General features: G+C 44.6%; 1 protein-coding gene across 1 annotated transcript in view; it reads left to right on the top strand.

Annotated features, from left to right (window-relative positions):
* Positions 1–2,846: 2,846 nt before the first annotated feature.
* The window catches only part of PLCH1 (phospholipase C eta 1), a 200,903-nt gene continuing 178,815 nt past the window's right edge, over positions 2,847–24,934 (top strand). The window contains exons 1-2 of the mRNA XM_055320875.1: positions 2,847–2,977; positions 5,713–5,814. The gene's annotated coding sequence lies outside the window, so the exon portion shown is untranslated. The remainder of the gene's footprint in view (positions 2,978–5,712; positions 5,815–24,934) is intronic.

Genomic DNA, 24,934 nt, shown 5'->3' with positions numbered 1-24,934 from the left:
GGTCCCCGAGCCGCCGCCTGGGGAAGCCAGGAGGGTTGAACCCCAGGCTTTCCAGCGGGTCTGATTTCAACCTTGAATTGAGCTGCCAGCAGGAGTCCCTTATACTCCTGGAGCAGGAAAAGGGGTGAGTCCTTAAAAAAACGCCTGTAGTTTGGGTGGCCCAGAGACCACTCAAAAAAGGTACTACGCTATAGGACCTGCCCAAAGAAGTGTGAATCCCAGTCCCATTTTTTCCCCAGTTCCCTTGTAACCGGTGAAGGAAGGGGGTGTTATTTGTTTTGTTTTTCTATTGACTATTCGGTAACCATGGAAGGGTTTGGGCAGCCTAGAGAGGCTGCACTACCACTGTCTAATCCCTTTGTTATCATTCCCTGGGATAGGCACCGGCGGGGAAAAGTAGTTCTTGTCTGGCTCCCAAACACTTAGCAGTGTGACAATATTTTCTTGGTTTTAGTTAGTGATTTTTCTCTGATTGATGGTGTTAAAAAAAAAAAAAACACCTCAGAGGGAGAAGCTACACGAAAAGATTTATGGATATCTTCATGTGTCTTCAACACTTAAGACCATGATTAAGTATGATTCACACGAAGGGAGGGAGAAGGGCCAGCAGATGGGGTTTGGGCTCTTATCTCCAATGCTCGATTTGAAAAAGAAGCGGTGGGGAGCGGGAGTGCTGTGTGGGTATTTGCCTCGGTTTCGGTGGGTTTGAAATATTGCCTAGAGAGAAAGTTTTGAAGCTCGTAAAATTGTGGACATCGATTAACACTTTCAAAATAAGACTCTGACAAACAAGTGCTCCTGCTGTGAATTTTGCGTCTGGGCTTATTTTAAGGCGCGCATCTGTGGTTTTTCAGGGATAAGAAAGACAAGACGGGAGGCTTGGAGTGGGTAACCTCCGTGGTTGTGTGCGGGGTCGTCTTGGGGTGTGTGTGTGTGTGTGTGTGTCTTATTCTCTTTTTGGCCTTCCTGTTCACCATGGAGATGGCCAGCAAAACACACCTCTAAAAACCATCTATTTGTAAGCAAAGCGAGAAGCAATTTGGGGGTAGGAGAGGAGTTACCTGTTTAATTTCTTATGGACATGTCCTACGGACATGTTAAAAAAAAAAAACCACTTAGGAAGTTTTCTTTCTTTGGAGCCAAGGAACCTTATATGTCTTTTTTCCAAATTGGATTTTTCTTGGTACCCTGGCATGAAGAAATTCAAGGGACTACTCTGGTGGCTTTCTCTCTCTCTCTCTCTCTCTCTCTCTCTTTTTTTGAGAGTCCAGGATTGCTTTCAGGATAAAGTTTCTCCTCGCCCATGGTGCTTTGCTGTGACATTGTAATTGCCTCTGTTGAATTGAATAATACAAATGGGTTGTTTCTATGGCATCGGCTAAGTGGGATGAAAAGGTGAAACCCTAGATGTTGCGCTGGGAGGTCACGGTGCACCCCCCCACCCCCACCCCCACCCCCCTGCACTAACCGCCCTGCTCTCCTCGCCCGGCCGCTCGCTTTGCAGCTTCCTGAGCAAATTCACGCATGAAAAAGAAAATGACTTTAGTTTATGTTGTCACTAAGCCCAGAAAAATCCCTGCGCACCCGGGGCTGCCAGCTTTCCTAGGACCTTCTTATTGGTGGAGAGTTTTAAATTGAAGGTGAGCGAGGAGCGGAGACTCCAAGTCCCTCCCAGCCAGGCTTTGAACTAACAATGGGGCAGGTTGAATGAAGGCTGAGAACTGCAAATCCTGGAATCCAGGGGCCGGATCCCCCCGCGGCTGCAGGGCCCGCGCGCGCGCGCTCGGGGGCTCCCCGCTAGCTGCGCACCTACTGTGTGCACTGCCCCTGCGCCGCGGCTGCTGGGCCGTCCCGTCAATCCGATTGAGTCACTGAGCCGTTTAGGAGAAGCATCTGGAAGAAGAGATGTGCGGGGCACGGGGAGGGGGAGTAAGTGCTACCCACACTCCCTCTTAAGGCAGGTCTCCTCGGTCACAACAGCTTCATAGATGCTGTCTTCTTCTTCTTCTTTTAAAGATTTTTTTAAAAAATAAATATTTTTTATTGCTGTTCAATTTGCCAACATATAGCATAACACCCAGGGCTCATCCCATCAAGTGCCCCCCTCAGTGCCCGCCCCCCAGTCACCCCCACCCCCACCTCCCTTTCTACCACCCCTAGTTCGTTCTTTTTTTTTTTTTTAAGATTTTATTTATTTATAAGAAACACACACACACACACACACACACACACACACACACACAGAGGCAGAGACCGCAGGCAGAGGGAGGAGCAGGCTCCCTGCAGGGAGCCCGACGCGGGACTCGATCCCAGGACCCCGGGGTCACGGCCTGGGCCGATGGCAGGCGCTAAGCCGCCGAGCCCCCCAGGGGCGCCCAGGCAGGTAAGCGCAGGTAACGCCAGGTGGGCGGCCCGCGACGCCCTTCGAGGTGAGGCTCTGACCCTTGAGCTCCAGCTGCAGGCGGCGCCGCTCCCTGCGCTCCCGCTTCCAACTTGGCGTCCCCGAAGCCCCGCATCCTGCAGCCCCCGAGGCTGCAGACCGAGCCCCGAGGAGGTGTCCCCGCTTCGGGAGGCTTGGCCCTGCGGGCAGGGCAGGGGGCCTCGCTGGCGGGCCGGGTGCCCCGGGGGCGCGGGGGCGCGGGGGGCTGCGGCGCGGGGAGGCCCCGGGAGCTCCGGTCCGCGCTCCGCAGCTCCAGTTCCTGATTTGCCCGGGAGCTGCGGGCCGGGAGGGAGGGGGCTCCGGCGAGCGCGTCGGGATTTGAATGAGAAAGCAGGTCGCGGCGGCGGCGCCCCGCTCTGCCCGGGCGGCTCGGGGCTTCCGCGGGCGTCGGGGGGCTGTGCGCTTCTCGGTGCCCCCCGGCAGGGCTGCTCGGGCCGGGAGCACGGGGCCCTAGACCCCCAGGCCGCCCTGCGCAGGCTGCTCCCGTGCCCGGGACCCCAGGAATCCTTCAAATGCTGAACACTCGGAGTTGAGCAGGTCAGTGCTGGGGCGGGGGGGGGGACCCCGGCGGCGAGCGGGGCTGAGGGCGAGCAGACCAGGTGTGCGGACGAGCAGGTGGCCCGAGCTCCGTCCGCAGCCCGGGCGGGACCCGGCGAGCCGGGGTTGCGGTGCGTGGGGATCCCCGAGCCCCCCTGCACGACGGGCCCTGCACCGGGCTCGATGGGGGGCTCAGAGGGGGGCCCTGAGAAGATGTGCCTGTGCGTGCGCCCGCGCCTGATCTCATTGTCGGGTCGCCCGTCGGAGGCTGGAGCTTTGCAGCGGGAGGCCTCCGCCCACGCGGGGTCGCGGGGTCGCGGGGTCCCGGGGTCCCGGGGTCCCTGGGTCGCGTCCCTGCACCCCCGACCCCCGGGCGGGCCCCCCTCTCCCAGCGCGCGGGGTGCACTGCCCGTTGCACCTGGGGGGGTCTCGCGGCTGCCCCTGCGCCCAGGGAGCCCGTGCAGGACCCCTCGGGGTGGGTGGGGGAGCCCTGTAGGCTCAGCGCGGGGAGGAGGATTTACCCCATTACCCTCCCCGGGAGCAGACGGGAGCCCCGGAGCTGCCCGCCGGCGGGGGGCGGGGCCGGGAGCGAGGGGGCGTGGCCACAATGGGGGCGTGGCCAGGACGGGGCGGGGCCCAGCTACCGGCGCCGCTCTGCGCCTGCGCGCGGTTCCCATGGCGACGGCGCCGCCAGCCCGCGACGCCCCCGGCTCGCCCCTAAGCCCGGTCCCCCGCGCGGCGTCCGCGGCCCCCTCTCTCCTCCTCCTCCTCCTCCTCCTCCTCCTCCTTTGTTGTCGGTACCTCGGGGCGAGCTGCCGACGGGGCTTTCACGGTAGCAGCTCGGCACTGGAGCCACGACCCAGCCCCCGGGGCAGAAGCCTGTCCCCAGCCCCGCCGCCGCGCTTTACTGATTTGAGCGCAGACGGGAAGGAAAGGGTGAGAGCTTGCTCGTTGGGGCGGCCGCAGGGACTCCCCCCGCCCCCCGTACAGCTCATTTCCTTGGAGGTGAGGCATCAAAAAAAAAAAAAAAACAATTGCAGCGCGGTGGCTGCCCCCGAGCAGTGAGGCTGCAGAGCTGCGCCTCCCCTGCACCTGGCGAGGCGCGCGGCCGGGACACCTGTGTCCCCCGAGCGGCCCGGGTCCGGGAGGCGCAGAGCTGCAGGACCCGCCCACGGAGATGCCAGCGCAGAGAAACAAAGGCTTTGCCCGAAGTGGGGAGGGGTGGTTTGCCCAGTTGCCCCAGCTGGTCACTTCTGGGGTTAATCTGCAGGGAATGCTTCCAGAAGCCTTGATGGGAACCAGTCCGATTTCTCAAGCCTCCCGTTAAAAGTGTCACTTTTCCTTTTCTTGAAATCGTGAGTCCTGACAGCTCTGTCCCTTCCAAGGGGTGGTGGTGGTGGTGGTGGGGAGGATCTGGTTTGTTTAGCCCAGGTCAGCATTTGGCAGGGGGCACAGGCCTCAGGGGGGATGCAGGAGCTGCGTGCATCATCTCAGTTGCTCGTCGGTGGTTAGCAGGGTTAACATGCCTGGCTGCCGGGAAGTTAGCATGCACTAACATCAACACAACCAATAAAAGTTTGAAAACGGAGTTACCCCCTCTGGAATGAAGCGTGGCATAAAAATACCGGAGCTGAAGCACTAGGGGTCCCCTCCTGCTGTATCCTACTTTTAAACCATTTGCTTTCAAGAATAGCAAATGTTCATCAGCGGTGGAAGTTTTCAGCCAATGTCCTTCCCCCCGTCAGACGACGAAGTCAACGTAATTCTACTTTTCAGATGATTAGCAAATAACATGCTGTTAAGGTTCTCTCTCCCATCCCGTTCATTATGAATGCCTAGACATTATGCAATCCATCTAGCTCCCGTGTTAAAAAAAAAAAAAGTCCAATTAAGTTTCTCCCCCCTCCCTTTTCTCACAGTTAAAAAAAAATAGAAAAACTCTTAATTTTCAGGTTCAGATACTTTGTGACCCTATTTGGTGGTTTGTAACTGGCTCCAATTCCCTAATTCTCAGTGACATGTGTTTCTGCTGGTTCCAGGAGGTAAACTGCAGTTTAGCAGATCATGGGATAATGAGATTGGGAGTGCTTGGGGGAAGGCCGGGGGAGAGGCCTGGGAAGGAGACAAAGGGGGGGAAGGCTGATGGGCAGAGCCGGGATTTATAGCTGCACCAGGTTCTGCATAAAAGCTGTGAAAGTCCTGGCTTCTGTTAGATACATTTTCTCACAGCATCAGTATCAATTAAACTTATTTTTAGAATCAGTCTTCTAAATAATTAGAAGGATAGAATTGTAAACATAGGATATTATAGTGGTGCTTTGTGTTAGTGTGCCATGATGTAATTGGGAAAACTCTTAATTAAATGTTTTCTGCTTAATTTATTCATTTAGTCAAATTTTTATTGAAAACTATCTATAAGGCCAGATAAATCAATCCGGAGCCCTGCCTTCCATAAACTCAGAGTTGAGTTCTGAAATAATTCTCATGCTGTTTCAGGTTTTCAGAGCAGATAAGAGTACTCTAAATCAACTGTTCTCCCTAAGTGTTGAGCAGTCCTACATCTAGATTCAGAAACAAACGCTTAAACTGGGATTTAAAAAAATACCCCAAAGACTGCTTTTGAGTATTTTAGATAAAAAAAAAAAAATACATGTATAGTGAGAAGAATTGTGTGCACCAATTCTATTTAATTTTTTTTTTTTTTTTTTTTTTTTTTTTTTTTTACATTTTTGTAGTACAGACTGGGCCCTAACATTTGCTGTCTTCCGAAGTACAGTACTGAGTTTGGGAGGAACAGAAAAACCCCGTAATTCTCAGGTTTCTTAGATGAAGATAAGGTGAGTGATTCAGTAGTCCTTTGTTCTGGCTCCATGTTTCATGACATAATAAACCTCCTGCAGCTCCTTTCTAAGAATAGTGTTGGTCCGCATGCTTGAAGGATCATGACTATTATTTCTCTGCGGGGAGGAAAAAAGGAAAATTATGATAGAAGGGGGGAAACGAATAAAGGATTACAGTAGGGCATTTAAACATTTTAACTTTTGAGCTGGCCTAATTCTAGGCATTTTTAGTGAGTTTAGACTCTATTGAAATCCATTATGGCAATGACACCTCCCTTGGCGTAACACTGACCAAGGTGGAGAAGCCCTTCCTCTTTCGCAGAACGTGGAAAGTTAGGGAGACAGGCGTCTCCTTTTTCCCCCCACCACCTCATGGGTTTAACAATTATCAGCCCAGAGAATCTTGCTGAAGAGCATCCCCATTTGGTTATTGCTCTTTGTCTAGGAAAATCAGACTCAGCTGTGAAGTGTGGACCAAGTGGTGCAGAACTCATTACTTTGAACAATGCCTCCTCTGCCTGGGAAGCATGTTTTCTCTTCTCACTCGTAGGGGCTTATTCCAGGCTGGCGTCGCTCACAAGGAAAATCATTTAGACACAGTTCAGTGGACACTCGCTCACATCTCTTTGACACCCGTGACCATTTTTGTTTAAGGAGAAATCCAGTACTGCTGTGGTAGGGTGTGCCGAATTAGAAGTGCATTTGAAGAAGCCCACGAAGAAGTTTACGCAGCTTGGTCTTATTATCATCAGGGTCTCTGTCTTCTGTGCTTCAAAGTAGAAGAGGACAGGATGGGCGCGCAGGGGACAACCAGGAGAACCTTTATTACAGCCAGGTTAAAAACTTTCTCACCAACTCTGCATTTTGGATGCGCTAAGCTAAGCACCTGCGCCCTGTTACAGTCAGAAAATTACAGGGCAAGGTTCTAACAGCCCTGCTGTTCCCCGAAAACCAAGGGCAGGCTCATAGGAAACCGTGCTCTAGACTTGAATTGCTGTAGGTGTGGGCAGCAGCAGTGTCATATGATCTAATCTGATTTCATCAAGTGGGATCGACAGTGGGCACCTTCTGATTACATGTTTGGTTACATACATGGGTGGATCTGACGAACACATGGTCTGCATATATGCAAAAATCTTTTCTTCTGTTTTCTTAGTCTGTTTTGGCCTGAGGAATTCTGACATCATTATGATTGAATGTAATGGGGAACACTTCTTCTGGTTATTTAGTAAGTATCTTAAGGAGTTCTGGAAGAAGAGGAGAAAATGAACATTAGCATGTCCCAACCACGGGCCTAGACATTTCCTGTCAGTCTCTTTAAAGCCCACAATAGGGCAGCCCTGGTGGCTCAGCGGTTTAAGCGCCTGCCTTCAGCTCAGGGTGTGACCCCGGAGTCCTGGGATCAAGTCCTACGTTGGGATCCCTGCATGGAGCCTGCTTCTCCCTCTGCCTGTGTCTCTGCCCACCCCCTCTCTTTGTGACTCTTGTGAAAAAAATAATAAAATCTGAACATAAATAAATAAATAAAAAATAAAGCCCACAATAACCCAGAGGCAGGAGTTCTCTCCCATCACTGATTTCTCAGCCCACGATCTAAGCCAGCCTGGAAGGGACATGGAATTTGCGGTCCTACTGCCTGTGTGGTCTATCATGTCACATTGCCACTCAGGAAACCAAGACTCATTCATTCATTCATTCATTCATTTATTTATTTATTTATTAAGACTCAATTTACAACGAATATGGAGTTGGTTTTCTTTCCAGACTCGCATTCTATCCAAAGTACAAATGGCTGGAAGTGTTTCCGATCAGCTTTTCGGTGAGCGGAGAAGCTGCATTCGCCATGTGGAGTTTAGAAGGTTATAAATTCAGGCCTGGTTCCAGAAAAACAGTCAAGACTTTGTTTATAAACCGTGTTGGCTATTTGTTTAGAAGCGACTGGTGGTCTTCTGCAAAGGCTTTTCCACATCAAAGTGGCCCGCTCTTTATCACTTCTAGATTGTTGTCGAATTGCGGTGGTCGAAGGTGGCCCCTCGTGATCTTAATGTGTGTTTTCTGGCCTCCCCAGACGTAGATGTTGACTTTATCCCATATAACCCTTGTGTCCTTATTTTCCTGAGATAGTATTGAGAGACTTACTGCTTGAATGAACCAGGGGGTGTCTTCCTGTAATGCCCTTCAAATTAGAGACCAGAATTATCTCGGATAGTTGCTGAAAATTTCTGAACTCCAGCTGGAGTTTTGGTGCTCCCGAACCGCTCCGCGTCGGGGCTGGGAACTTGAAACTCGATCGTACTGAGCGGGTTGCCGATTTGCAGTATTTTTGAGTTGGTTTCCCCACGCAGACACTGGAGCTTAGGGATGTCCACACTTACAGGGCCCAGCTGGGACTTGAACCTCGGCATTGCCGGCAGACAGACCTCGGGTCCAGGGCTCTTGCTAGCAAACCAGGCTTCACAAGCAGACCCCTGTCCTGGGCCTTTACTCCCTGTGTCGGACCCTAGAGGGAAAGAGAAGCTTGAGGATTTCAGAAGACGGAGGTGGACTCCACTTGGGGAATCGGCCCTGGAGGGCTCTCCGGGTTCGCGTGTCTGGGGCCTACCCGCCCAGGGGCCTCTGTTCTTTGCGCTGGTTCTCCTGTGCGCGCCAAGGGACTACTGCACCTGCCCGGCCCTTCAGGTGCACATTAATTATCAATCCCCACCGAAAGCCAGAAGGATCTGGTTTAGGGCTGGCACAGCTAGGTTACTGATTAACAGACCTGAGGCAGTCTCGGTTTCTTTTCCTCTGCCTTCACTTCCTTGTTGCTAATCCCCAAGAACCAGACATTCAAATTCAGCTTCCTACTTCCCTCTTGAATTTCGCGGGAGGAGCCTTTGGACCGAGGAACGGGTCTCCACGGGGTGTTAATGTCACCTCTGCGCCACTGCCCTTGCTGGGAACTTTGAAGATCCATATACTGGTTTGGTTTGGTTTTGTTTTCAGCAATCAGAATCTTGGACCAGAAATTCAGTAAGTCAATTTTTGTCATGTAATTGTATGCAATTTAGTTCTGTAGATCTCTTCTTCTTCTTCTTCTTCTTCTTCTTCCTCCTCCTCCTCCTCCTCCTCCTCTTCCTCCTCCTCCTCCTCCTCCTCCTTCTTCTTCCAAACAACTCTTTCTTAACCTTGAGTGATATGGGAGATATGGAAAAGAAACTTAGCTTTTTCGAAGACTTCTTGATAGAAAGGAGTAATGTGTTCATAGAAGGAGTTAAAATTATGGAAAGATCCCTTGATTTTTATTTCAGTCTAAGGACTTGGTTCCATACAACCATTTGTGCAAAAGAGAAGAGGCGGGAAGGTGGAGGAAAAAAAAGGGAGGGTTTCCTCGTTGCATATAGAATATCTCTGGAAGGGAATATGCAAGAAACTAATGTCGGTTGCTGGAGACAGATAAGAGATAAACCATTATTGTAAATGCTTTTGTGCCTTTTGAATTTTGAAACGTAAACTTAATAAAGTTAAAAAAAAAGAAAGAACGCCTGGGTTTCAGTAATAAAATAAATGAATAGTAATGACATTCTGACTCCTAACTGGGAGAAGTAGGAGACTGGGAAGAAATTTTAAAGAAAAGCAATTTTCTTTCTCACTATCTTTTTTTTTTTTTTTTAATTCCAGTGTAATTAGCATACAAGGTTATATTTGTTTCAGGTGTATAATGTAGTGATTCAGTAACTCGATACATTACTCAGTGCTCATCACGATAAGTGTACTCTCAATCCCCTTTATCTATTTCATCCATCCCCCCCACCTACCTCCCTTCTGGTAACCCCCAGTTTATTCTTTTAAGAGTCAGTTTTCCAGTTTGTCTTTTTTTCCTTGTTGTTTTGTTTCTTAAATTCTATGTATGAGTGAAATTGTATGATATTTGTTTCTTTGACTTATTTCACTTAGCGTTATACCTGCTAGATCCGTCCATCATTGCAGGTGGCAAGATTCCTTCTTTTGTACGGAAGAGTAATATCCCCTTGTACATATAGATACCACATTTTCTTCATCTGTTCATCTTTTGATGGATACTTGGGTTACTTCCATAATTTGGCTATTGAAAATAATGCTGCAATAAACATAGGGTTGCATATATATTTTCGAATTTGTGTTTTTGTATTCTTCGTGTAAATACCCAGTAGTGGACCATCATATGGTAGTTCTGTTTGTAATTTTTCTTTTTAAAGATTTTATTTATTTATTCATGAGAAACAGTGGGACTCAATCCCAGGACCCCGTGGTCACGGCCTAAGCTGAAGGCAGGTGCTCAACCACTGAGCCACCCAGGTGTCCCTGTTTGTAATTTTTTGGGGAACCTCCACTTTGTTTTCCACAGTGGTTGCACCAGTTTGCATTCCCATCAGCAGTGCACAAGAGTTCCTTTTTCTCCACATCCTCATCAACACTTGTTGTTTCCTATGTTTTTGAGTTTAGCCATTCTGACAGGGGTGAGGTGATAGTTTATGGGTTTATTTATTTATTTATTTATTTATTTTTTAGTTTGTGGTTTTGATTTGAATTCTTTCTTAGTATCTTTTCAAGTCTCACCAAAGTTCATATTTAGTAATTTGTAAAAGCAATTTTCCTTAAGCTCTTTTGGATTTCAATAACAGGGCTGGGGAAGTTTCTTTTCTTTCTTTTTTTTTTTTTTTTAAGATTTTATTTATTTATTTATTTATTCATGAAAGACACAGAGAGAGGCAGAGACCCAGGCAGAGGGAGAAGCAGGCTCCGTGCACGGGATCATGGCCTGAGTCAAAGGCAGACGCTCAACTGCTGAGCCACCCAGGTGCCCTGGAAGTTTCTGAATTTTGTGTGTGTGTGTGTGTGTGTGTGTGTGTGTGTGTGGTTTTCTTTCTTCTCATATAACATCACCTTTTGGCTGCAGCCAGACTCCGTGGACCATGGGAATCAGGCTTGTCCCACTCCTGACCAACGTCTCTTAGGCTGGTACCCTTCACCTCCTACTCTGTTATTTTTCTCTCCTAGAGAAGTCTCTGCAATGTGATTTTTTTTTAAAGATTTTATTTATTTATTCATGAGAGACGCAGAGAGAGAGAGAGAGAGAGAGAGAGAGAGAGAGAGAGAGGCAGAGACACAGGCAGAAGGAGAAGCAGGCTCCATGCAGGGAGCCTGCCGTGGGACTCGACCCCGGTTCTCCAGGATCACACCCTGGGCTGAACGCCGTGCAAACTGCTGAGCCACCAGGGCTGCCCTGCAATGTGATTTTTTAAAAACATTTTTCTGAGCAGTGCCTAAATGTGAATGTAAGAGGAGTGTTTTCTTAAATTGGAAAGGGGAAAAAAAAAAAGCTTGTATACGGATGTTTTATTCTGAACCTTAGCTTTCTTTGTTTATTTGTTTTAAATGAGTTGCGAATTGGAAGTATTTTTCTGTTTACTGGGTAAGTCATTAAAACACAGTCTTGGAAGAGAGTAAACACAAACTGTATGCAAACTTCTTTTTCACTTGTCAAAAGAGGGAAATGTGACGTCTATTATTTAGCGTCCAAGTTTCAGTCAAAAGCAAAAACACAAGTCAGGACCAGTTCTCAACAGATACTTAAATTTCTCCTCTCAAATTTGGTGAAGTAAAATAGTATATATCTGACTACAAAATTCTTTTTTTTTAAAAAAAAAGTCAATTATTTATTTATTTATTATTATTATTATTATTTTAAGTAGGCACCACATCCAACCATGGAGCTCAACACAGGGTTTGAACTCATGACCCTGAGATTAAGACCTGAGCTGAGATCAAGAGTCAGACCCCCAGCTGACTGAGCCACCCAGATGCAGCCTACAAAATTTTTATTTTTAATTTTTAATTTTTATTTTTTTAAAGATTTTATTTATTTACTCATGAGAGACACACAGAGAGAGAGAGAGGCAGAGACACAGGCTATGGGAGAAGCAGGCTCCATGCAGGGAGCCTGATGTGGGACTCAGGCTCAAAGATCATACCCCAGGCTGAAGGCGGTGCTAAACCGCTGAGCCACCCGGGCTGCCCCCCAATTTTTTTTTAAGATTTTATCTATTTATTTTAGAGAGAGAGAGAGAGAAAGAGCATGAGTAGGAGGAGGGGCAGAGGGAGAGCATCTCAAGCAGACTCCCCCACTGAGCACAGAGCCCCTTGATCTGGACCCTGAGATCATGACCTGAGCCCAAATCGAGATTTGGCTGCTCCACCGAGTGAGCCACCAGGGCACATCCCCTCGGCCCCCACCCCCACTGCAATTCTCTTTGCTCTTGTTATTTTTTATTTGTTAGAAAAGAATAACTGAATAGATCGTATGTTCTGATTCTTAGGAATTGAAAAAACTTAAAAGGGCTTTTACTGCAAATTCTCCCTCACGTCCGTCCGTCAGCCATCCAGCTATTTCTCTAATAGACCGACAGTGTTACTCATTTCTTGTGTATTTTTTCTAAACAATATATATGTGTAATCATGTACATAATACATACAGTGTCCCCTGTCTGCGGTGTCGCTCTCCGCTGCTCCAGTCACTGGAAGCAGAAGATCCTGCTGACAAATGGCCAGCAGGTCGGTCGCAGCCTAAGACTCCGTCACACTGCCTGTGTCACTCCCCTCTCTCCACCTCCTCGCGGGAAGGTGAGTGCAGTACCAGATAGTCTGAGAGAGAGACACATGTACCACACACGTGACCCTCGTTACTGTATATTGTCATAGTTATACTTTATTAGTTGTTGTTAGTTTCCTTTTTTTAAAAGAGATTTTATGTATTTATTCATGAGAGACACAAAGAGAGTCAGGGACACAGGCAGAGGGAGAAGCAGGCTCCCTGCGGGGAGACCAACGCGGGACTCGATCCCAGAACCCTGGGGTCACGCCCTGAATTAAAGGCAGACGCTCAGCCGCTGAGCCCCCCAGGGGCCCCTGTTGTTAGTTTCTTACGTGTCTAATCTATACCCTAAGCTTTATCATAGGTATGCATAGGGGAAAAAACAGCAGATATAGAGCTCACAGTATACCCACCGATTCAGGCATCCACTGGGGGACTTGGAACATATTTTGTGTGCAAAAGGGGGCACTACTATATACGAAAATATACATGGATGCCTTTTTTCCTTTTTATATTTTTTTATTTTTAAAATTTTATTTATTTATTCATGAGAGACACACAGAGAGAGGCAGAGACCCAGGCAGAGGGAGAAGCAGGCCCCGTGCAGGGAGCCCGACGTGGGACTCGATCCCGGGTCTCCAGGATCACGCCCTGGGCTGCAGGCAGATGCTCAACCACTGAGCCACCCAGGGATCCCTTCTTTTCCTTTTTAAAAAAATAATTGTGCACTAGCCACAGGATTTTGCATTTTTTCTCATAATGATGTATTTTATCATCAGTATTAGCCTATAAAGTATCTTAATTCAGGGGATCCCTGGGTGGCGCAGCGGTTTGGCGCCTGCCTTTGGCCCAGGGCCCGATCCTGGAGACCCGGGATTGAATCCCACATCAGGCTCCCGGTGCATGGAGCCTGCTTCTCCCTCTGCCTGTGTCTCTGCCTCTCTCTCTCTCTCTCTCTCTCTCTCTGTGTGACTATCATAAATAAATAAAAATTAAAAAAAAATAAAGTATCTTAATTCTTTTTTTTAAAATATATTTCTTTAGAGCAGTTTTAAGTTCACAGCAAAGTTGAGGGGAAGGTATAGAGATTTGTCATGTCCTCCCTACCCCATCATCAACTTTCCCTGCCACAGTGCTACGTTTATTACAGTTGATGAACCTATATCGACACCTCGTTATCACCCAAGGTCCGTGGTTTACCTTCTGATTCACTCTTGGTGCTGTAAATTCTATGGGTTTGGGCAAATATATAATGACATGCACCCATCATTACGGCTTCGTACAGAATATTTTCACTTTTTTTTTTTAAGATTTATTTATTTATTTATGATAGAGTGAGAGAGAGAGAGAGAGAGGCAGAGACACAGGCAGAGGGAGAAGCAGGCTCCATGCCTGGGGCCCGATGCGGGATGTGGGACTTGATCCCGGGACTCCAGGATCTCGCCCTCGGTCAAAGGCAGGCGCTAAACCGCTGAGCCACCCAGGGATCCCCCAATATTTTCACTGTTGTAAAAATCCTGTGCTCTCCCCGACCTTTCAACTTCTGGCAAGCACCGATCTGATTTTTTTCCACTGTTTGGTCTTTTTCAGAATGCCCTATGGCTGAACTCCTATAATATGTAGCCTTTCAGACCGGATCTTTACTCAGTAATCTGCATTTGAGGGTCCTCCACGTTTTTTCAGGGCTTGACACCTCATTTCATTTTAGCACCAAATAACATTCCATTGTCTGAATGGACCAGAGTTTATTTACCCATTTATTTACTGAAGGGCATCTTGGTTGCTTCCAACCTTTGGCACGCGTGAATACAGCTGCTATACACGTCTATGTGCAGGTTTTCCTGTGAACATAAGTTTTTAAATCCTTTAGGTAAATAACAAGGAAATCATGACTGCAGAACTGTATGGTAAGAATATGTTTAGTTTTGTAAGAAACCGTCGCAACTGTTCCAAAGTGGCTGTACCCTGTCACATTCCCCCCAGCAATGAATGAGGGTTCCTGAGTTCCATATCCCTGCCATCATGCGGTATTGTCAGTATTCTGGGGCTTGGCCCCTCTACTAGGTATGTAGTGGAATCTCATCATTATTCTCGTTTTCATTTTCATTTTTTTTTTTTAATTTTTATTTATTTATGATAATCACAGAGAGAGAGAGAGGCAGAGACACAGGCAGAGGGAGAAGCAGGCTCCATGCACTGGGAGCCCGACGTGGGATTCGATCCCGGGTCTCCAGGATCGCGCCCTGGGCCAAAGGCAGGCGCCAAACCGCTGCGCCACCCAGGGATCCCTCGTTTTCATTTTCTTGATGACATACGGGGATCATCTCTTCATAGGCCTGTTTGCCATCTGCTTGTCTTCTTTGGCCAGTACCTGTTTAGATCTTTGGCCCATTTTTTTTTTATTAAGATTTTATTTATTTATTCATGAGAGACATAGAGACAGAGAGAGGCAGAGGGAGAAGCAGGCCCCATGCAGGGAGCCCGACGTGGGACTCGATCCCGGATCTCCAGGATCACGCCCTGGGCTGAAGGTGGCGCTAAACCGCTGAGCCACCTGGGCTGCCCCCTTTGCCCCATTTTTAATTGGATTATTTTCTTGTTGAGTTTCAAGTTTTATGTATATTATAGGTAACAGTCCTTTGGTTGTGCCTTCTACAAATATTTTCTCCCAGTCTGTGGCTCGTCTTCTCCTTCTCTTGTCACTGTGTTTCACAAAGCAGAAGTTTTTACTTTTAACGAAATCCAGCTTGTCAGTTCGTTGTTTCGTGGGCAGTGCTTTTGCTGTTGCGTCTAAAACATCATTGCCACACTCAAGGTGTGTCATCTGAGTTTTCTCCTGTGTTCTCTTCTAGGAGTTTTATAGTCCTGCGTCTTACACTTAGATCTGTGATTCATTTTGAGTTAAGTTTTGTGAAGGATGTAACATCTTTGTCTGGATTCATTTTTTTGCATGTGGATGTTGTTCCAGCACCATTTGTTGAAAAGACTGATTTTGCTCCAAGGTATCTCCTTTATTCTTTGTCAAAGATCAGTTGATTCTATTTTTTTTTTCCTTAGAGAACTCTACACCCGATGTGGGGCTTGAACACACGACCCCAAGATTGAGAGTCGCATGCTCTACTACTGAGCCGGCCAGGCGCCCCGATCAGTTCATTTTATTTATGTGGGTCTTTTTCTGCACAGTCTATTTTATTTCATTGATCTACTTATTTCTTTTTCTTTGCCAATACCAGATAGTCTTTCTAAATTGTTGTAGCTTTAGAATATGTCTTGAAGTTGGATAGTGTCAGTCTTCCAAATTTGTTCTTTTTTTTTTTTCTTTTTAAAGATTTTATTTATTTATTCATGAAGGACAGAGAGGCAGAGACATAGGGAGAGAAGCAGGCTCGTCATGGGGAGCCTGATGTGGGATTCAATCCCGGGACTCCAGGATCACGCCCTGAGCTGAAGGCAGACACTCAACCGCTGAGCCACCCAGGTGTCCTGTAAATTTGTTCTTTTTAAATATCGTGTTGGATGTTCTAGGTTCTTTAAATTTTTTGACCCCTGCATATTTTCCACTGAATGGATATACTGAAATTTTAAGAAATATTTTAAGTAATCTCTATATGCAACATGGGGCTAGAACTCAGAACCCTGAGATAAAGAATCGTGTGCTCCATGGACTGAGCCAGCCAGGTGCCTCTGGATGTACTGAGACTTAACCAGATTAATGGGCAGTTAGGTTGCTTCTGATATTTTGAAAACAGAGGTGCAATTATTAGCCTTAAATATACATATATTACGCACGTCTAAGTACAGCTACAGGATATATTTTTGGAAGTAGAATTGCTAAGTTAAAAATGTGTACACTTGTAATTTTGATAAAAATTGCCGGGATCCCTGGGTGGCGCAGCAGTTTGGCGCCTGCCTTTGGCCTAGGGCGCGATCCTGGAGACCCGGGATCGAATCCCATATCGGGCTCCCGGTGCATGGAGCCTGCTTCTCCCTCTGCCTGTGTCTCTGCCTCTCTCTCTCTCTCTCTCTCTCTCTGTGACTATCATAAATAAATAAAAAAAAATATAAAAAAAAATTGCCAAATTGGACTCCACAGACTTTGTATGTTATTTACTCCTATCGGTAATGTAGGACAGTAGCACCGTCTCCCCATTCTTATCAACGGTGTCAACAGTTTTTCACCAACTGTTTGTCACCAACGGTTTGATTTTTGCTAATCTGATAGGAAAAAAATAGCATCTTGGTATAGATGAAACTTGCTTTTCTCTTACTCACTTGTGGGTGAGCAGAGTGTCAGAGTAAAAGGCGTCACTTCATTCTTTCCAGTATAGATCAAAAGATCAACTTTGAAAAAGAAATGAATAGTTTTTTGACCAAAAAAACTAAGTTCAGACAAGTTGGTTGTTGGACTTTAAAAAGAAGGAAGACCTTGCAAGCTTGAAGAGATCAGTTACTGCAAAGTTCAGTAGATGTATTTCTCTTGCAGTACCTCCACCAGCTTCCTATTTTTTCCCGGAGCTGGTATTTAATTTTTTTTTTTTTAAAGCTTTATTTACTGGGGCATTTGGGTGGCTCAGTTGAGCGACTAATTCCTGATTTCAGCGAGGGGTGTGATCCTCAGAGTCCTGGGACTGAGTCCCACCTCGGGCTCCGCACTGAACGTGCGGCCTCCTTGGTGTTCTCTCTTTTCTTCTCCCTCTGTCCCTCCAGGCTTGTGCATATTCTCTCTCTAAAACAAAATAAATAAATGACAAATTAAAATAAAAAAGTTTCATTTATTTTAGAGAGAGAGAGAGAGAGAGAGAGAGCGAGAGAGAGTGCACACCTGTGCACACAGGCATGCGTGGGAGAAGGGCAGAGAGAGAATCGCAGGCAGAGCGTGGAGCCCCTCACTGGGGATTGATCCCATGACCCTGAGATCACAACCTGAGTCTAAGTCAGGAGTCCCAGTGCTCAAGTGACTGAGCCACCAGGCGCCCTCCAAGAACTTCTTAAGGATTAAGATTTCAGCACATGAAAAACAAAGCTGATTTTCCACAATTTTAAAAATATTTGACTAGATTTTTTTTTTTTTTCTGCTCTCTTGAGCTTAACATTTCTTATGACCACCTCAGGTTTACTATCCCATCTCCTTTGGTAACTATTGCTTTGAGGACCTTTTATATGTCTTTCTTATAATTTCTGATATATATATATATATTTTTAAATATTTTATTCATTTATTCATGAGAGAGAGAGAGAGAGAGAGAGAGTGAGGCAGAGACACAGGCAGAGGGAGAAGCAGGTTCCATGCAGGGAGCCTGATGCAGGACTCGATCCCAGGACCCTGGGATCACTCCCTGAGCCAAAGGTAGACGCTCAGCTGCTGAGCCACCCAGGCGTCCCTATCACATTGCACTTACACAGCATACTAATAATGCATGTTAGTAATTTTTACCTTGATAACAGCAGTATTTTGGACACCTACCATTCCTTTCTACTAAGATGTCCTTCCCACCTAACTAACCCTCCCTTCCCTTCTTCCTTCTTTTATTATTATGAAGTTATTTTTTAAAGTAAGCTCTACATCCAGTGTGGCATTTGAGCTCAAGCCCCCCAAATCAGGAATCCCATACTTTACCACCTAAGCCAGTGAGGTACCTCTCCTCTTCCCCTCTTTTATTTATTTATTAAAAAAATTTTTTTTTAAATTTTATTTGTTTATTCATGACAGACACAGAGAGAGAGGCAGAGACACAGGCAGAGGGAGAAGCAGGCTCCATGCAGGGAGCCCGATGTGGGACTGGATCCCGGGTTTCCAGGAGCAGGTCCTGGGCTGAAGGCGGCGCTAAACCGCTGAGCCACCAGGGCTGCCCCCTCTTCCCCTCTTTTAAACCCACTGATCCTTTGAGATCTGGCTCTGCCCTCTCACTCTCCAGGCACTCTTTCCTGCATGCCTTGGTTTCTTTTTTTCAACTCCTACAGTTGTGCTTCATTTGCCATCTTTCATATATCCCACCCTTTTCTGCACGGGTTTTCTATCTTTTTTGTTTCTATGTATGTCTTGTTTTCCCATCTGGATTGTTAGTTTCGTTTCTTTTCTTTTCTTTTCTTTTCTTTTCTTTTCTTTTCTTTTCTTTTCTTTTCGTTTTGTTTCATTTCTCTTTTCTTTTCAACGTTTAATGTAATTTTAAAGTGATCTCTAATGTCAGAGTAGGGCTTGAACTCCTGGCCTCCAGGATCAAGGGTTGCATACTCTACCAACTGAGCCAGCCAGGCCCCCACTAGATTGTTCGTTTCCTGATGACTGGTACTATGTTTAGGCATCTCTCCATCCCCTCAGGAACCATAGTGCCCATAGTAGGGTCCAGAGCATACTTGTGGGTTATTTGATTCGTAAACTGGGAGCAGTTTACAGCCTTTTACACCTCAAAGGCTCCTGGACTTCTATATTTGGGCACAAAAAGGGGATGCACTTCCCTACTTGCCCTGCTGTCTAGTTGGGAAGGAGAGGGGATGTTGACTGGAGGTTTAATTGACCAGTTGAAGGTAGATCTCTTGTTGGAAGTGCAATCCTTGCTGGGTGGAAGCGGTAGGGAAAGCAGGCAAATAGAATCCAACACATTCCCTGTGATAAGTAAGCTTCCTTCTTCCATTGTTGAGTAGATAAGTGGACAAAAGAGGGTAAGGTGAACTCAGGAAAGCTGGGAGATCTGTCTTTCTTTGGGGATGCCTTTTCTAAGACTGAATTTTGGAAGTCCATTTTTGATACATACATATGTATGTGTATATATATATGTATCTATCAAAATATATATCCCTCCCTTTTCAATATTTAAAAAGTTTGGAGGGATGCCTGAGTGGCTCAGTGGTTGAGTGTCTGCCCTCAGCCCAGGGTGTGACCCCGGAGTCCCGGGATCGAGTCCCACATCGAGTTCCCTGCATGGAGCCTGCTCCTCCCTCTGCCTATGTCTCTGCCTCTTTCTCTCTCTGTGTCTCTCATGAATAAATAAAAACTTTAAAAAAAATTAGGAAATTTCTGGTTTAGAGACTATTAGAATGAATCAAAGTTTTTTGGATGTTAGACCTACACATAGAAGATGAAATTAGAATTGTAAAAAAAAAAATCTGTTAGAGTATCATCAGCAAGAGAGTCTTCAGATTTGATCAGAGGTGTTAATATTGGGCTAGATTGCAGAATTGATGACCACTGGGTGTTGCAGTCTAGTTACCAGTCCTCCCTTTGGGTGTTGTTTTATCAATGTAGTCTTCATTTCCAATCAGCACTCTGTGCCTACTTTTAAAATTCTGGAATATATAAAAAATGATGGAAATATGCCATTCCTGACTTGAGCAGAAGTGGAAAGGATTAAAAATAGGAAAGTCTGTATTTCATTGGTGACTCAGTCATACCTGGTAATATGTGCTCTTTCTCTCTTTCCCTCTCTTACGTTATTTATTGAGAAGCAAAATTACATGGATCTTAAGAGTGTTATCTTTTTTTGGTGGTGGTGGTGGGGAGTCTGATCTTTGGAGTTAGATTTTTTTTGAGTATAAATCCCAGTGTTGTCACTTGATAGTTGTGGTCTTTAGGTAATTAGTTATCTCTGTGCTTCTGTAAAACGGGGATAGTAAGTATACCTAGCTCTTAGGATCATTGTAAGGATTAAATAAAATAAAACAAAATATTTACCACAATACCTGGCCCATAGGAAGTGTTAAAATATCAGCACTTATTACAAAGTGACAGGCAGTGAACTGATAGATTTTTGGGCCAGATCATGTCCTGATTTGGCTGTCACACTGCAAGGATCTGTGGCTTTATTTATTTTTTATTTTATTAAAGATTTTTATTTATTTATTCATGAGAGACACACACAGAGAGAGGCAGACACAGGCAGAGGGAGAAGCAGGCTCCATGCAGGGAGGACTCCAGGATTAGGCCCTGAGCCCAGGACTCCAGGGTTAGGCCCTGGGCCGAAGGCGGCGCCAAACCGCTGAGCTACCCGGGCTGCCTGGCTCTGTGGCTTTAAATATGAATTCCCAGGGTTGAATTCTGTTTCCAGCAATACAGTTTGCCAGTACTCTGGTTGAAATAATTTAACGATGTTGGATACAATGGGATATTAAATGCAATGAACCAGTATGGAGGGATCCCTGGGTGGCGCAGCGGTTTGGCGCCTGCCTTTGGCCCAGGGCGCGATCCTGGAGACCCGGGATCGAATCCCACGTCGGGCTCCCGGTGCATGGAGCCCGCTTCTCTCTCTGCCTGTGTCTCTGCCTCTCTCTCTCTCTCTCTCTCTCTCTCTCTCTCTCTGTGACTATCATAAAAAAAAAAAAAACCAAAAAAACAAAAACAAACCAGTATGGAAGTGATGAATATTCAGGCCAAAAGCTAAGTGAAAGGGGTCTGTTGCAATGAAGCTGGCTTTTTCCTTGAGGGCATTTGCCAAACAAGTTTAACCTGTACTTTTTTTCATGGTCTTGAGGACACAAGGGATAAGAGACAAACTAAGACATCTGAGTGGGACCCTTTAGCCATAAAGCTGGGACTTCAGAAGTCTTCTCCCTCAATATAAGGGTGATTAGGAAAACAAAAACAAAACCCAAAACCCGAAAAATTCCTCTCTCTTTCAAACTGTTTGAGACTGTAAGAAAAATCAAATCTCAAAAATTGTGGTTCTGAACAAATGCTTGGTATTTGGTCCTGAGAATTAGTGAACTAAAACCAGTTCTAATACAGATGTGCATCTAGAATCACAATAACTGGGTGGTCAGAAAAAGCGCAAGATGAAAATTTGATTTAGAGTTCCTATGGGCGGGGGTGGGGGGGGGGAGTTCCTACAGGGCAACTGGCTGGCTTAGTCTGTAAAGCATGCAGCTCTTAATCTCAGGGTTGTGAGTTCAAGCTCCATGCTGGGCATGGGGGCTACTTTAAAAAAATAAAAAAGTTCCTACATTGGAAGTGTCCCTGCACAAAAGCCAATTTCCACCTGTCTTTTGGAGGAATCTGTTTTTGTCTTAGACCTCAGAGAATCCCCATCAATATAATTTGAATGAAAATAAAGACTGCATAGTAAAAAAAAAAAGACTAAACAAGGTGTAAGCTGGGAATAAGAAACTGTAAAGGTGAACCAACCTGATTTGAAAAAGAACCACACAGAGCTTGAAAAAATACAGAGTAACTGAAAATCAGAACTCAGTGAATGGATTGATTTAACAACAGATTAATCCAAGCCAAAATAAGGAAATAGTTAACTGAACGATCCATCTGAAAAAATTTTCAGTGGCAACACAGAGAGGCAAAGACATGAAAACCTTGAAAGAGAGATTAATCGTTGTGGAAGTTGGAGAATTCAGATCCAACTTAACTTTATAGTTTCAGAAAGACAAGAGAGAAAATGAGAGTAAGCCACATTTAAAGAGATAATGCTGAGAATTTTCAAGGACCAAGAAAAAACATCATGAAGTCCTATGAATCCCTATCATGAGTAAAAAGACATCCACACGTAGATAAAAATATAATTAAATCGTACAACACAAAAGGTACAGAAAAATTAAGGTCAGGAAGGAGAGGCAGTTTATCTTTAAAGATGTGATAAATTATCCTGATAGTGCCACAACAGAAGATAGAAGAGACTAAAATATTATCTTTCTTATACTGGCAGAGATAACTGTCAGCTTAGAATTTTATTTTCATTAAAAACATCTTTAAAAAATGAGAGCAGAGATTTTGCAGACTTCACAAAAACTGAGAGTTTGTTCTAGCGGATTGTCACTAAAAGGGTACACTTCGGGGAGAGGAAAATGGTTCCCAGATGGAAGCAAAAAAGTAATGGAGAGAAAAGAAAGGGAAAAATTTCTAAGTTAAAGCACATACTGACTGGGTAAAAGATAACAGTGTCTTCAGGGGGAATTAGATAAGTGACAAGTTGGAGAAGCAAAAGGAGTTAATAGCTTAAAGAGTTCCTGCATGGTTTGGGAGGGAGTTAAAGATACTGGTTACATCTAGATTTTGGTTAGAAAGTGTGTGTTTTAAAATTTCTGAAGCAACCACTAAAAATGACTGAACGACTTTCTAGCTAATGGGGAAAATTAAAATGAGGAAACGAATTCTCGAAGTTAAAAAAAGCTGAGAAAAGAAATATAGAATAAGACAGATAATTTGCAAGTACAAAAAAAAAATATAGAAATAAACCTAGCAGGAATTCTAAGCTGAAGGAACCAAAGATTGTTACACTGGATGAAAAATGAATTCAGCTATTTGCTGTTTATAGAAGATATGTCTGAAACATAAGGATACAGAGAAGTTGAAAGTAGAAGACTAGAGAAAGCTAAATGGATGATGAAAAACCAAAAGAAAAAAAAAAAAAACAAAAGAAAGCTTGTGGTATTGACATTGGGCAAAACAGACTTTAAATTCTGAGAAAAGCATTTTTAGAAACGAAAATGGTCAGATTGGTTAAAACGTTTCAACTCATCAGAATGATGAATTCTTAAAAATTTTATTTTAGTTCAGTATAGACGGCATGCTGTGTTAAGTTTCAGGTGTAAAATAGAGGGATTCAACAAATCCATATGTTAGTGCTATCGTGGTAAGTGTACTCTTCATCCCCGGCACCGATCGCCTCCCCCCCCCCCACCTCCCCTTTAGTAACCATCAGTTTGTTCTAGTTAAGAGTCTTTCTTGGTTTGTCTCTTTTCCCCCCCTTTGTTTCTGAAATTCCACATATGAGTGAAATCCTATATTTGTCTTTCTCTGACTTACTCCATTTAGCACAAAATGATAAACTTGTATGCTCAATATAAACCAAAATTTGAGAAGACTTTTAACGAGAAACATATCCAGTTGCCCCTTGAACAACACAAGTTCCAACTACACAGGTCCACTATACACGGATTATTTTTTTCAAGAAGTGCAGTATTGTAGATATATATTCTCTTATGATTTTATTAATATTTTGTCTTCTCTAGCTTTATTGTAAGAACACAGTATATAATATGTATAACATACAAAATATATATTGACTTTTTATGTCATCCATAAGGCTGCTGGTGAGCAGCAGACTGTTTTTGGGGAGTCATAAGTTCTATGTAGATTTTTAAGTGTGTGGGGTGTTGACATCCCTAATTCCCCATATTATTTGGGGGTCAACTGTATTACTAGTGAGATTTTAATATATTTCCTTGGTACTTGATAAAGTGGGGAAAAGCTCGGTGACCATATACAAGATTTGAGCAGTATACTTTGAATAAGTTTGAGCTGTAGACATAAAGACCGTTGTATCTCAAAACTGCAGAATGTGCATTTTTTTTTTTTCCCAAACGCACACGGAACATTTATAAAAAGTGACTTCAAACTTTGGTACCAGGGAAGTTTTAACAATTATGAAATAATCGGTATCGTGCAGGCCAGATCTGTGACCACAATGCAATTAAGCTAGAAACGGATAAAAATGTAATTATGAATAATCATAGAAATACTTCAAAATGACCTTTGCAGCAAAGAAGAGATGGTAGTGGAAATCAAAGTATTTTAAACTGGAAGATAAGGAGAATACTATGAGTCAAAATTTGGAGTTGGGGAAAGCAGCTAAAGCATGTATAAATGCTTATGTTAGAAAGCCTGAAGATTAGCTAGCTAACTGTTGAAGTTGGAAGATTCAAAAAAGGCGCAGGATAGACACAAAGAAGATAGAATAATAGTAATAATTTCATGGTATTCATTAGGATCAATAATGACAAATTTTGGCTCTTTGTAAAAGCTAGTAATGTTGATAAACATATGGTGAGGTTGACTTAAATAGAACAGTACAAATAATAGTAGGAATGGAAAAGCAGATGTTTTAGATACTAAAAAGACTATTATGAGCTAATTTATGCTAAAACATTTGAAAACGTAGAGGAAATTAATTACTAGACAAATATAACTTACCAAAACTAAATTTGAAAAAAATAGAAAAGCTAAATAATCCTAGAATTTCTAAATAAAATAAACCAGTAGCCAAATATTTCTCTTTAAAGGAAGGTCTAGGGGCGCCTGGGTGGCTCAGTGGTTGAGCATATGCCTCTGGCTCAGGTTGTGACCCCGGAGTCCCGGGATCGAGTCCCACATCGGGCTCCCTGCATGGAGTCTGCTTCTCCTTCTGCCTGCGTCTCTGCCTCTCTCTCTGAATCTCTCAGGAATAAACAAATAAAATCTTAAAAAAAAAAATAAATAAAGGAGGGTCTAGACTGACATGGATTTCTGAGCAAATTCTATGAAATATTTATGAAAAAGATAATTTCAAACTTACATAAATCCTTCTATGGAGTAGAATGCATCTCATAAAGCTGTAATAACCTCAATACAAAAAGGAGAACAATATGAGAAGTGGAAATTATAGGCCAACCTTAGGAAAATGCAAGTAAAAATCATAAACATGAGCAAGCAAAATCATCAATGTATGAAAAAGCCCATACATTGTGAACAGATTGGATTCATCCTGGAATTGCTGGGTTGATTTAACATCAGAAAATTCACCATGT

The sequence above is a fragment of the Nyctereutes procyonoides genome, unplaced genomic scaffold (genome assembly GCF_905146905.1).
Source record: "Nyctereutes procyonoides isolate TBG_1078 unplaced genomic scaffold, NYPRO_anot_genome, whole genome shotgun sequence".
Classification (NCBI taxonomy): domain Eukaryota; kingdom Metazoa; phylum Chordata; class Mammalia; order Carnivora; family Canidae; genus Nyctereutes; species Nyctereutes procyonoides.
This window is presented reverse-complemented; position numbering and strand designations above follow the sequence as displayed.